This window comes from Peromyscus californicus, unplaced genomic scaffold (genome assembly GCF_007827085.1).
Source record: "Peromyscus californicus insignis strain IS unplaced genomic scaffold, ASM782708v3 Scaffold_19__1_contigs__length_69161282, whole genome shotgun sequence".
Classification (NCBI taxonomy): domain Eukaryota; kingdom Metazoa; phylum Chordata; class Mammalia; order Rodentia; family Cricetidae; genus Peromyscus; species Peromyscus californicus.
In genome coordinates, this window is record NW_026294491.1 from 4,508,898 (window position 1) to 4,521,793 (window position 12,896).

At 43.0% G+C, this 12,896-nt stretch overlaps 1 protein-coding gene across 2 annotated transcripts in view; it reads left to right on the forward strand.

The window, feature by feature from the left end:
- Bltp3a (bridge-like lipid transfer protein family member 3A) overlaps positions 1 to 12,896 on the forward strand; it is a 52,732-nt gene that overhangs the window by 10,134 nt on the left and 29,702 nt on the right. The window lies entirely within an intron of this gene.

Genomic DNA, 12,896 nt, shown 5'->3' on the forward strand with positions numbered 1-12,896 from the left:
TCACTTTATAGAATAATCAGTATGATTTTAATCACAACCCAGCTCTTTCTGCTAGCTGGTGGTGGCCTCCACAGCAGAAGGGACTGTGCCTCTTGGCCAGTAAGATGGCTTAGTAGATAAAGGTTCCTGCCGGCAAGCCTGAGGAGCTGGGTTTGGTAGAAGGAGAGAACAGCGGCAGGTTGTTTTTCCCTTTCACACTCATGCTGTCTGTGTGTGCCACACACTGTACACACACATGCAGTCACAGTGTACCTGCAGTAAAAATAAAAGGTAAAAAAGCAGCCTGGAGTCTGAGTAATGGTCCATGTAGGTAGGTGTAGGGAGAAGATGGATGGAGTGGGAATCATAGTAGTGTTTGTTTTTTTTTGTAAGACAGTGTCTCCCTAGGTAGCCCAGGTTGTCTTGAACTCAGAATCCTGCCTTAGCATCTCCAAGTGTGCTTGAGTACACTGCTGGAACTCAGCTTTCACTTGTAACCAGGTACTGGGAAGCTGAACTGGAGAATTGTGGTCAGCCTGTGACCTGTGAACTACAGAGTGAGACCTTGTCTAAAGAAAAAGGTTAACAAGTTTGAGCCTGTGTAATTCCAACACTCAGAAGGTAGAGGCATGAAGATTGAGAAATTGAGGCTAGCCTTGACTACATAGTGAGTCTGAGATCAGTCTAGGCTAGCTGTAAGAGGCTAGTCTCTTACCTAAGAGTCTGATAATATATAAATATTAGTTATATTATTTAAAAATAAAAGCAAGTTTAAAAAAAATAGGAAATTATAGTTTATGTGTCTGTCTAGATATATAATCCTGTATAGTGGAAACTATCATTTTCCTTATTTTATTTTATTTATTTTGGTTTTTTGAGGCAGCATTTCTCTGTGTAGCCCTCTATAGACCAGGCTGGCCTTGAACTCACAGAGATCCACCCACCTCTGCCTCCTAAGTGCTGGGATCAAAGGTGTGCGCCACCACCGCCCAGCTATCATTTTCTTTATGTGTGTGTTGCTAGGGGGAGGGATGGGTGTGCATGGCCATCACGTGTATGTGGAGGCTAGAGGTTAGTACTGGGTGTCTTCCTCTATAGCTCTGCCATTTTATTTGTTTTTAGGAAAGGGTCTCTTACTGAACCTGTTTGTATAATGTCTGGACAGCAAGCTCCCGGGACCACCCCTCCCAAAGTGCTGGGAGTACAGTGCCTCGCTTTTATGTGGGTGCTGGGAAATCCAAACTTGTGCTCTTACACTTGAACAGCAAGAACTTCACCAACTGAGCCTCCTTCTTGAGCAAATTTATAACACACCGAGTTCATGACTTTAGTAAAACGCTTTCTGTGTTGTGACATTAGGCATAGAGAGATTTGTTACATAGCAGCAGATGATAAAACAAGACAGAAAAGTATTTGAAATAATGGCAATGAGAATATGGCTCAGTTGGTAGAGTTCTTGCCTAGCATACATGAAGCTCTGAGCCCCATCCTTAGCACACTGCAGGGGGTGTAGCGCATGTCTGTAATCCTAGCATTTAAGGAAAGAGCCCCACAAATGCATGGTTGGGGTTAGAGAGATGACTTAGCAGTTAAAGAGCACTGGCTGCCTTTCCAGAAGGCCAGGGTTCAATTCCTAGCACCCACATGGTGGCTCACAACCATCTGTAACTCCAGTTCCAGGAGATCTGAAACCCTCTTTTGATCTCATTGGGTACCAGGCATGCATGGTGGTACACAGACGTATATGCAGGTGAAACACCTATACATATGAAATAAAAATAAATCGAGAGAGATCTGAAACCCTCTTTTGATCTCATTGGGTACCAGGCATGCATGGTGGTACACAGACGTATATGCAGATGAAACACCTATACATATGAAATAAAAATAAATCGAGAGAGATCTGAAACCCTCTTTTGATCTCATTGGGTACCAGGCATGCATGGTGGTACACAGACGTATATGCAGGTGAAACACCTATACATATGAAATAAAAATAAATCGAGAGAGAGAGAGAGAGAGAGAGAGAGAGAGAGAGAGAGAGAGAGAGAGAGAGAGAGAGATGGATGATTGGCATGGTGGTACACACCTTTAATCCCAGCTTTCAAGAGGCAGAGACAGGTGGATCTCTATGAGTTTGAGGCCAGCCTGGTCTACATAGTGAGTTCCAGGACAGCCAGGGTTACAGAATGAGACTTTGTCTCAAAGACAGAAGCTAAGCAAACAGCAACAACAACAACAACAAAACCCCCAAACCCCAAGGATATCTTTTACTGTACAGAGAGTTCAAAACCAGTCTAGGATACATGAGATCTTATTTCAGAAACATCAGAAAGCTAACAGCAAAATAATAAGCAGACAACCAAATTTCAGTATGGGCAAAGGATGTAGATAGGCCTGGAGAGTGCCGTCAAGAAGTGCAGGTAAGAGCTGTGAAGACAGACACGTGACCCGCAGGATGACTGCAGTGAAGAAGGTGATGACCAGTGTCAGTGAGGGCTTCAGACACTGCTGGCGGAACACAAGCGTGTTCCTCTGTGGTACACATTTCGACCCTCTTCCAAAAGCAACACAAAGCACATCACCAGATACAGAGGTTCCACTCCTACATCACAGGAGAAATGAAATCACATGCTCACAACAAAATTTACATGTGCATGTTTACAACGCCATAATAGCCCCAAAGAGGAAGCTCTCAAATGAATGCCTGTCAGGTGATGATGCCTGTATGGTGGATAAATAAAATGTGACCTATTTGTCACTAGCACATTGTTAGACCATAAAGAGGAATGAAGTGATGGCAGAGCTGGGAGCTGGCTCGGTGAGTAAAATGCTTGCTTCGAAAGCTTGAGGACCTGAGTTCAGATCCCCAGAAGCCACGTAAAATGCCAGACTGGTGTACATGCCTGTAACCTTGATGGTAAGGTAGGAGGTGGGGTCAGGGAGCTGCTGGGAAGCTTACTGGCTTGTTGATCTACCTTACCTGGTTTTTGTGTCTTTTTCTTCAAGGTCTGATCATTTATTCGTTACCCTTAAAGACTATTTTTGACTAAAGACTATTTTTGACTAGACTCAGAAGTAGACATTCTCGTCAAGGACAGCCATCGTTTCTGGATAGTCCTTTCCTGGTGTTTTTCTTTGGCTTCCTTCATTTTCTTGGCCAAAAGTCTAGCATGTTCTATAGCGTCCTTGTTTTTTTTTTAATGCACTGTACCTTGAGAGAATACATTGACATTTGTGTTATAGGACACATGGAGTAACAGATGCTGAATCTGGGTGCTTTGGTCCTGAGCTTCTCACCTTCTTTGTTTAAGTCAGTGGTTCCCAGCCTTCCTAATGCTGTGACCCTTTAGTGCAGTTCTCATGTTGTGGTGACTCCAACCATAAAATTATTTCCTTGCTACCTCATAACTGTTATTTTGTTGCTGTTACGAGTTGTAAATATCTGATATGAAGATTATCTGATATTTGACCCCAAAGGGGTCGGGACCCACAAGTTGACAACCACTGGTTTAAGGGCTTTCTGAGAACATTGGCCAACATCATCTTGAGAGAGTCTAAAAAGCTTTCAGATTTTGCTAGCTCTTTTGGGACCCAGCCGCCAAACACAGTAGTATCTGCCAGTCCAGGATTCTCCTTCTGTCCTTTGCTTACAATAAGCAAGTTGAAAACACCCAGATTGGCATCCCCAATGTATCTTCGAACAGACTTGAGTTTCCTCTGTCCAGTTGTCCTTGGTCTATAACAAGAATGCCCCCTACACAACAACGGACATACTCTACTGTGGCGCTAGATGACCTATGTCATGGGAAAACCTTGTTTGTTGTTCCCACTGATTCGGACCACATAAACCTTGCACTCTTCACCCAGAGCATCAGCAGTGGCCATGAACTTCTCAAAGAAAGTACCAAGTGTGTGCTCATCAGTCACTTTAGTGAGTTTTTGACAGACAGTGGTTGGAATGTAGATATTCAGCTTCATCTTGACATGACCAACTGCCTAGGAGGTGCTGTGAAACAGAGCTAGCACAAGTGTTGAAATTTCAGGTTAAAGAGTGGAAGGTGCCGGATGTCATCCTCTGACCGCCACACATCTCTTAACACATACAAATGTGCACACTCTCACATGCAGGTACACACATAGACATGAACATGCAACATATATGTACAGGCACAAAGCGTGGTGCTAACTAAAAAAAAATCTGTTACAGAAGAGTGACCGTATATGATTCCTGCTATATTAAATATCCAAAATAGACAAAACGATAGAGACACAAAATAAACCAGTGGTTGACTAGGACTGCTGTGGGAGAATGGCAGTATTGGGAGTGACAGCTAGGGCATGGGTGTTCTTGGAAAGGAGGTAATGAAACTTTTCTAAAGTTGGTTTTACTTATGGTTGCACACTGGTAGTACTAAAGTCACTGACTTGTACACTTTAAATGGATGGATTGCATGGCATGTGGGTTGAGTGTTTATGAAGGTGTTTTCGCAGGCAGGTTTTATTAGACACAGGAAGCTCAGCCAAAGCAGGATAAGGACAAGGAAAACCATTCCTGGTCTGGGGTGTTGTGCTTGCCTAGAGTTCATCCTCAGCACTATATCAAGCCTAGTGTGGTGGTGTACAAATGAAATCCCAGCACTTGGGATGTGGAAGCAGGAGGATCAGCTCAAAGTCCTCTCTAGCTACATAGCAATCTCAAGGCCAGCCTGGACTATATGAGAAACTACTTCAAACTAATAACAAAATCATTCCTGGAGACATAATGTTCGTATTTGTGAAAATGAAAGATAAAAACAAAAGCAGTTGCAGATAAAGTGCTTCCACAGCACGGGTGATTTTACTCCAACAGCAGAAGATGGTGGACGGAATTTTAAACACTGAAAGAAACTCAACAAATTTCATACCCGGCTAAAATGTCCTTTAAAAGTATGTGGTAGTTTGAATGATGTCCTCCATAAGTCTTGGGCATTTGAATGCTTGGTCCCTAGTTGGTGCTGTTTGGGGAGGATTAGGAGGTGTGGCCTTGATGGAGGAAGTTTGTCACTGGGGCAAGCTTTGAGGTTTCAGAAGACTCATGCCATTTCAAGATAGTCTCTGCCGCTGCCTGTGGCTTGAGATGTGAGGATCTGAGCTGCTGCTCCAGCTGATCCTGTTGTGGACTCTAACCCTCGAACTGTAAGCCCCAGAATAACCCCGCCTTCTGTAAGTTGCCTCGATCATAGTGTTTTATCCTGGCAATAGAAAAGTAACTGAGGCAAAATACAAGATGAGATAGAGACATTTTTTAGATAACAAAACTGAGGATTCTAACCCCAGTACAAGGTATACTTACTAAAGGACTTTCTTCAAATTGAAGAGGAAAGGAAAACAAATAGAAGCTTTGGCCTACAGGAAAGAATGACAAGCAATGGAACTATAAAAAACTGCATAGTTCTCTTACTTCCTTAAAAGACCACACTGGTGACTGTTTTATGATCCAAGCCATATGTAAAGACTTTATATTTATATAGTATATATATACATTCCTAGAATACCACACATGACAACTGCAGAATTTTTACTTCAAATGCACAAGAAAAGTCCAACAGGTAGACCATATCCTGATCAGTAAATTCTTTCAATCATTTTCAAGATATTGAGTAGCTAGAGGGATGACTCTGCAGTTATGAGTACTGGCTGTACTTCTGGAGGACCAGGATTTGATTCCCAGCACCCACGTGGCTGCTCACACTGTAATTCCAGTTCCAGGAGATCTGATAGCCTCTTCTGGCCTCTGTGGGTAGCAGACATTTATGTGATGCACATACATACATGCAACTAAACACCCATACACATAAAAAATAATAAAACAATTAATGATATAAAAAATGTTCTAGGTTCCTTGACCATAGTGGAATTGAATTAGGAAACAATAACTAGAAAAAAGTCTTCAGCATTTGGGGGTTTATTTATTTTATTATTTACACTTTTTTTGTACAATTGTTACCTGAATGTATGTCCGTGTATCGTGTACATACAGTGCTGGAAGAGGCCAAAAGAGTGTCAGATCCCCTGGAACTAGAGTTATATACATAGTGAGCGGCCATGTGGGTGTTAGAAATTGAACCTGGATCCCCTGGAAGAGCAGCCAGAGCTCTTAACCTTTGAGCCATCTCTCCAGTTCCATTGGTTTTGGATTTCTGAGACTGGGTCTTGTTATACATCTTAGTGAAAGAGCAGAGCACATTTGTGGATCTGGAGCACAGGAAGGAGTTATTGCAAGTTCTGCTGTCTGCGTGTCCAGGGGCAGGGTAGTAGAGTGAGTGGAGTGAATGCTGGGTTCTGTTCCGTTTCTGTGGTGTGCTTAGTTTAACCACCAGCTAGCTATGACTTTTCGGCAACCCTTTCTCATTTCTGATGATTTATGTCTTCATTTGCAAATTATAGATTTTTAATTAATGGTTATTAATTAATTCCAAGACAGGGTTTCTCTATGTAGCCCTGGTTATCCTGGAACTTGTTCTGTAGACTAGACTGGCCTCAAACTCAGAGATTCACCTGCCTTTGCCTCCCCAGTGCTGGGACTAAAGGCGTGCACCACCATTGCCCAGCTTGAATTAATGGTTATTTAAAATCCTTTTTGGTTGGGCATGTTGGCACATACCTGCCACCCCAGCACTAGGGTATCTGAGGCAGGAGGATCAGGAATTCAAGGCAAGCCTCCCAAGTACTGAGTTCAGGGGCAGCCTGGGCTACTTGAGACCCTGACTTAAAGAAAGTTTCTGGCTCTTTGAGTCTGCAGGTTTAAAATCTCTGGCTTCCTAATATCGTGTTACAGTTTTGCAAAGATGATTGAGAGCCTTTCTCTTGCCTCTTTGGCAGATTGTGTTTCTCTGGCAGAGATGAAGTTGATGAGTGTGTTTTTCCAACTTGTTTCATCTAAGCGTCTGTAGTCAGTAATAGTAACAGATGGCCTGAAAATGTTTCCCCATATACTCGACTGGAACAAAGACCAGACTGCCATTAGCCTTTTTAGCCACTCTTGGCCTATGAGGCATCATAGATACTGTGTTCAGTTAGAACACAAATGCTGAGTAAAGTTTGTGCCAGGGACTATAGAGGATAGAGATGTACACAGAAAGGTTCTTCTCAAGAATTCAAATCCCTTTTGTTCCTTGAGAGTTTCATCTGGCTTCATCATAGCATCAGTCTAATCTAGTTGGACTCCATGATGGACTCAGACTTTGTGCTGGAATTCCTTGTGTAGTTAATGAGAGGGCCACTTGAACATCTCGTAGCATTCAAGGAGCCTCAGTTCAGGAAACCTGCCCCTCCCCCATAGCAACTGGCTCCTTTGATCACCTTTTAAAATGTATTCTTTATCATTGCTGTAAAATTTAGGAAATACTAGTTCAGGGAATTTTTGTTTGTTTTAAAAGTGGTCTCACTATGTAGCTCTGGCTGGGCTGGAACTCACTGTGTAGAACAGGCTGCCCTTGAATTCAGAGATCCACCTGCCTCTGCCTCCCAAATTCTGGGATTAAAGGTGCCACCATGTCCTACTGAATTCTTACTTGTTTGTAGTCCCAGGGGTCCGGTTGGGGTTTCATGTGTGTTAGGCATGTGCTTGATTTGTAAGGAACCCTTACTTCCTTTTTGGAGAAGCTTAAGGTGTTATCCTTTCATTATTGATGAAGAAGATGCAGTTATGCATTTTTGTATTGTATTTTGGTCAGTGACTGACCAGATATACAGTGTGCTTGCACATTGCTCTACCTAGGTGTGCAGTGTGCTGTTATATCTTGATTCATGTAAGTATGCCCAGTGATAATTGCCTAAGGATACATCACTCAGGCAGTATCCCTGTTGTAAGTGATGCCTACTGTCACAATCATTATTGTCGTAGGGAAAGCCTGTTTGTAGTCCTGGTAATGTACCGAAGACTTTTCTGGTGAGGAGGACCAAGCCTAGGACCTTACACTTGCTAGGCAAACACTGTACCCCTGAGTAAATCCCCACCCCCAACTTGAAGAACTTTCAGTAGCAGTGTTCCGCTTTTGATGTTTGATGAATGCTGTTTGCTTTTGTACTTGATCATCCAGCTAGTGCCTCCTGTGCTCACCAGTCAGCGTCTTGGTGGGTGTTGCTGCTGGGAGGGACATGAATTAGCGCTGGCATTCTCAAGAAGGGTTCTGCTAATTTCATTTGGGTTAGTGAAGTTCAGAAAGGTTTCTGATGATATTATACTATAACCTTACATAAAAAGGTTTATGTAAGTTTATTCTACTTACACAGGTTAAGCAGACTATGGGTGACTGCAAAGGGGGACATCCTTACATTTTCTTTTCTTTGTTTTTAAGAATTGAGTTCTGGGGATTGAACTTGGCTCGTTATGCCAGGCAAGTTCTATACTACTAGCTATATCCCCAATCTTGCTCTAAACATTTCTGAGAAGCTTCTAAGTGCAGTTTACTGTAGCTAGAGTTTTCCTGCCTGGCCCACAGTCAGGGCAAATCTCTCTCACCTGCCAGTCCCACAGCCGTCAGACCCGACCAAGTAAACACAGAGACTTGTATTGGTTTCAAACTGTATGGCCATGGCAGGCTTCTTGCTAACTGTTCTTTCAGCTTAAATTAATCCATTTTTATAAATCTATACCTTGCCACATGGCTCGTGGCTTACCGGCATCTTCACATGCTGTTTCTCATCTTGGCGGCTGGCAGTGTCTCTCTGACTCAGCCTTCCACTTCCCAGCTTTATTCTCCTCCTTATCCCGCCTACACTTCCTGCCTAGCCAATGGCCAATCAGTGTTTTAATTATTGACTAATCAGCAACACATTTGACATACAGAACATCCCACAGCACTTCCCCTCTTTTTTTAAAAAAAAAAAAAAAAGGAAGGTTTTAACCTTAACAAAATAAAATTACATATAATTTGGGAATTTGGGCGTAGCTTCTCTTACTACTTCCTGCTGGAGGGGGGCGCTGTATCTTATGGGGATACAAAGAAAATTTTAGGATCATGGAAAAGTCCATGAGGCTGTATCGTTTGAGCCAGTTGCCTTCAAACCATTCTGGATGTTGGATCATCTGGGCCATGGTGTCATCAGAGACCTTTCAGGGGGCCTTGGCTGGTCAAACCTGATGTGTCTTAATCTGTAACAAATCCATAGCCTCTGGCTTTCTGTGGGAACAAAAGCAGAGTCTCCTTTCCAAAGTAACATATCCTTATATCCAAATTTTGAAGTCAAGGCACCTTTAAAATATACATTTTGGCATAACTCAACAGCTTTTACAATCAAATATTTTTCTGCAGTTAAAAGTCCCAAAGACAACACAATGCAGATTCTCTGTGTAATATCCATTTTTACGTGGCTTATTTTTTATACTACCTTTACTGTCTCTTTAAAGACTTTATTTTTTAAAACTATGTATTTGTTTCTATAACTCTATATATCACCTTTTTTGTCTCTTTCAAGCCTACGTATATTTTACACACATTTTAAACTATTACATCTGAATCTGTCTTATTGTGAATCTATTGCCTTAAACTGCAGCAGCTGTGGCTGCTGGATCCACCCACCTCAGCTTCCCAACATGGCCATGGTTTACCGCCAGCTCTGGGAGCTATCGGGGGTCTATGCTTTTAGCCAAGCAGCGTGTAGCCCAGAAACCTCTTTTTTTGTTTGTTTTGTACCTGCAAAGGCTAAATCCACAATGTAGCTTAATGTGCCACTTGCAGAGGCCTCATTCCTGCCATACAGCATGTCGAGCATGCACACCAGGAACCCACAAGTAGCTCAAACCAGCAGCTGCTGCTCATTTGAGAGAGACAATTAGGAACTGTTTTTAGCTCCATTTTAGAATCTTTTTTTCTCAGTTTTTAGGTGGAAACTCTTGCCACCACGTTGGACGCCATTTGTTGCTAGAGTTTTCCTGCCTGGCCCACAGTCAGGGCAAATCTCTCTCACCTGCCAGTCCCACAGCCGTCAGACCCGACCAAGTAAACACAGAGACTTGTATTGGTTTCAAACTGTATGGCCATGGCAGGCTTCTTGCTAACTGTTCTTTCAGCTTAAATTAATCCATTTTTATAAATCTATACCTTGCCACATGGCTCGTGGCTTACCGGCATCTTCACATGCTGTTTCTCATCTTGGCGGCTGGCAGTGTCTCTCTGACTCAGCCTTCCACTTCCCAGCTTTATTCTCCTCCTTATCCCGCCTACACTTCCTGCCTAGCCAATGGCCAATCAGTGTTTTAATTATTGACTAATCAGCAACACATTTGACATACAGAACATCCCACAGCAGTTTACGCTAGGTGTTTTTGGTTTTTTCAAGACCGGGTTTCTCTGTGTAGCTTTGGAGCCTGTCCTGGAACTCGTGCACCACCAAGCCCTACTGCTTTTTTTTTTTTTTTTTTTTTTTTTTGCCAGGCAGTGGTGGCACACGCTTTTGATCCCAGCACTAAGGAGGCAGAGCCAGGCGGATCTCTGTGAGTTCGAGGCCAGCATGGTCTACAGAGCGAGTTCCAGGACAGGCTCCAAAGCTACACAGAGTAACCCTGTCTGAAAAAAACAAAAAACAAAAACAATTTTTTTTTATTAAACTTTATTTTATGTGCATTGGTGTTTTGCCATGGATGTCAGGTCCCCTCAAACTGGAGTTACAGACAGTTGTGAGCTGACATGTGAGTGCTGGGAATTGAACCCGGGTCCTCTGGAAGAGCAACCGGTGCTCTTAACCACTGAGCCATCTCTCCAGCCCACCATGTGTGTTTTGAGGTAACTGTTAATAATATTAGGAAAAAAGGAGCCAAGTGTGATGGTACACTTGTAATCCCAACACTTGTTAGACTGAGGCAGAAGGGTCATGAGTTCAAGGCCAGCCTGGACTACACAGCAAGACCCACCTTCAGGAAACCAGATACATGGGAGGATGTGTAAATATTATAAACAAGCCATTTTATTTAAAAGATGAGCACCCACAGATTTTGTGGATCCTGGAACCCATCCCTGCAGGGTTGATTGCAGATAAAGGAGTGTCAGAATAAAGCTGGGAGGACCTGATGTAAGTCACTTAAACAGATTCATTATAAGCAACAAGATTGAAGCTATTGTTAAAATTTGTGTGTGTGTGTGTGTGCGCGCGCACATATGTATGGGTGCCCACAGAAGCCAGAAGAGGATGCTGGGTCTCCTGGAGATAGAATTACAGGCAGTTGTGAGCTGCCTGATGTAGATGCTGAGAACCAAAATTAGTCCTTTGCAAGAGCAGCAAGCATTCTTACCCACCAAGTCATCTCTCCAGCCCTGAGAAATGCCATTTATTTTATATCAAACTCTAGAGAGATATTTTGGAAAGAACACAATATAGAAATTAGTTATGTTACATCTCTTTAGTATAATCACTCCTCAGTGCTAACAATATATAGCTTATTGTGTTTAGAGTTTGTCTCGTCAGAGCATCAGTTGTAAGGTTCATATTCTTCTTTAAAAAAACACTTTGGGGTGTGTGTGTGTATGTATATGTGTATGTGTGTGTATATGACTTGTGGGAGTTGGCTCTCCTGTCACTGGGATTCCATGAGTGTTTTTACCTCTGATCTAGCTCTCCAGTCCTCCTCCTCATTTTCTTCTTTAAAAGATCTTCCCACGTGAGCATGGCGGCATGTACCTGCAATTCTAGGACTCATGCCGTGAAGGCAGCAGGATTGCCAGTTTGAGGCCAGCCTGGGGCCTCCTTACTGTAAGGAAGAGCAGTGTTTCTTGCTGGTTCTCATCCTGATTTTGTTTGTACTGAAGGTCAGAGAGTGACTGTATTTGCTACCTGACAACCTGCGCTCCTCCATCTGGGACCCACAAGGGTCCCAACAACTCACCTCGACATGAGTGTACCTACCATACTCACACACAGACACACAATGAATAAATAATGTACGAAAAAAGTGCACATTGTGATTTTTATGGAAAAGGAAAGACACCATTGAGACATAGCTTAGAGAAAGAGAGGGACCTGTGGAGGCAAAGGTCTTAAGTATAAACTTGGATCTAAACTGTTAGCATTTAAGACAAGAATACACCTAAACACAAGAATAGTTAGTGTTGGAGGGCAAATTGCGACAGAAGATAGCAACCCTAAGATGCAGTAGCAAGATGAGGTTCATCTGCTTTGCTTGTCACACGGAAGAACAGGCTTAAGTTGATCCAGCCAAAAAGATGCGAAAGGATTTGGGAGTTGTTAGCTAACAAAAAGATGCGAAAGGATTTGGGAGTTGTTAGCTAACAGAGAGGTTTGTTCAGTCACAGTCACCGCTTGGGAAGAATGTGTAAACTAAGCTTCGGTCCTAGGTGGAATAGCAAATTGAGCAAGCATGGCTGCACATCAGAGGCTGCTGGGATTGTGACAAGAATGTGTGTTACAGATTCCGGGAATGAGGAGAAGGGCAGGCTAGGAGCTTCCGTGGTTAGGGAGCAAAGTGGATTGCTGATGGATGCTCCAGGAGAGGGAGGGAGGATGACAGCCGAGAGTGTGGACCAGTGAGAAGACAGCCTGGATTCTGTTGATGGCATACTCAGAGGTAGCAGTTCTGTTGTGTGATTCCTTTAGCATTTAGACTCCATGTCTCAATGTGAATCAGGATCAGTCCCTTTGGGAAGACCACAAGTGTTGGTTTGTTCTCGGATCCCATCAGTAAAGTAATCAGCTTGTCCCTGTTTCAGAGTCTACAAAGGTATCTGTTGCTGTTGTGCTATGAAAAAGTATAATGGTTTGCTTTCCCAGTTGCTGGTCTGTTCCTCCATCCCTACCATGATTTAGACCAGCAGTGCTAAACCTGTGGGTTGTGACCCCTTTGTGGGTAGAATGACCCTTTACGGGACACCTAAGACCATTGGAAAACACAGATATTTATATTACAGTTGATAACAGTA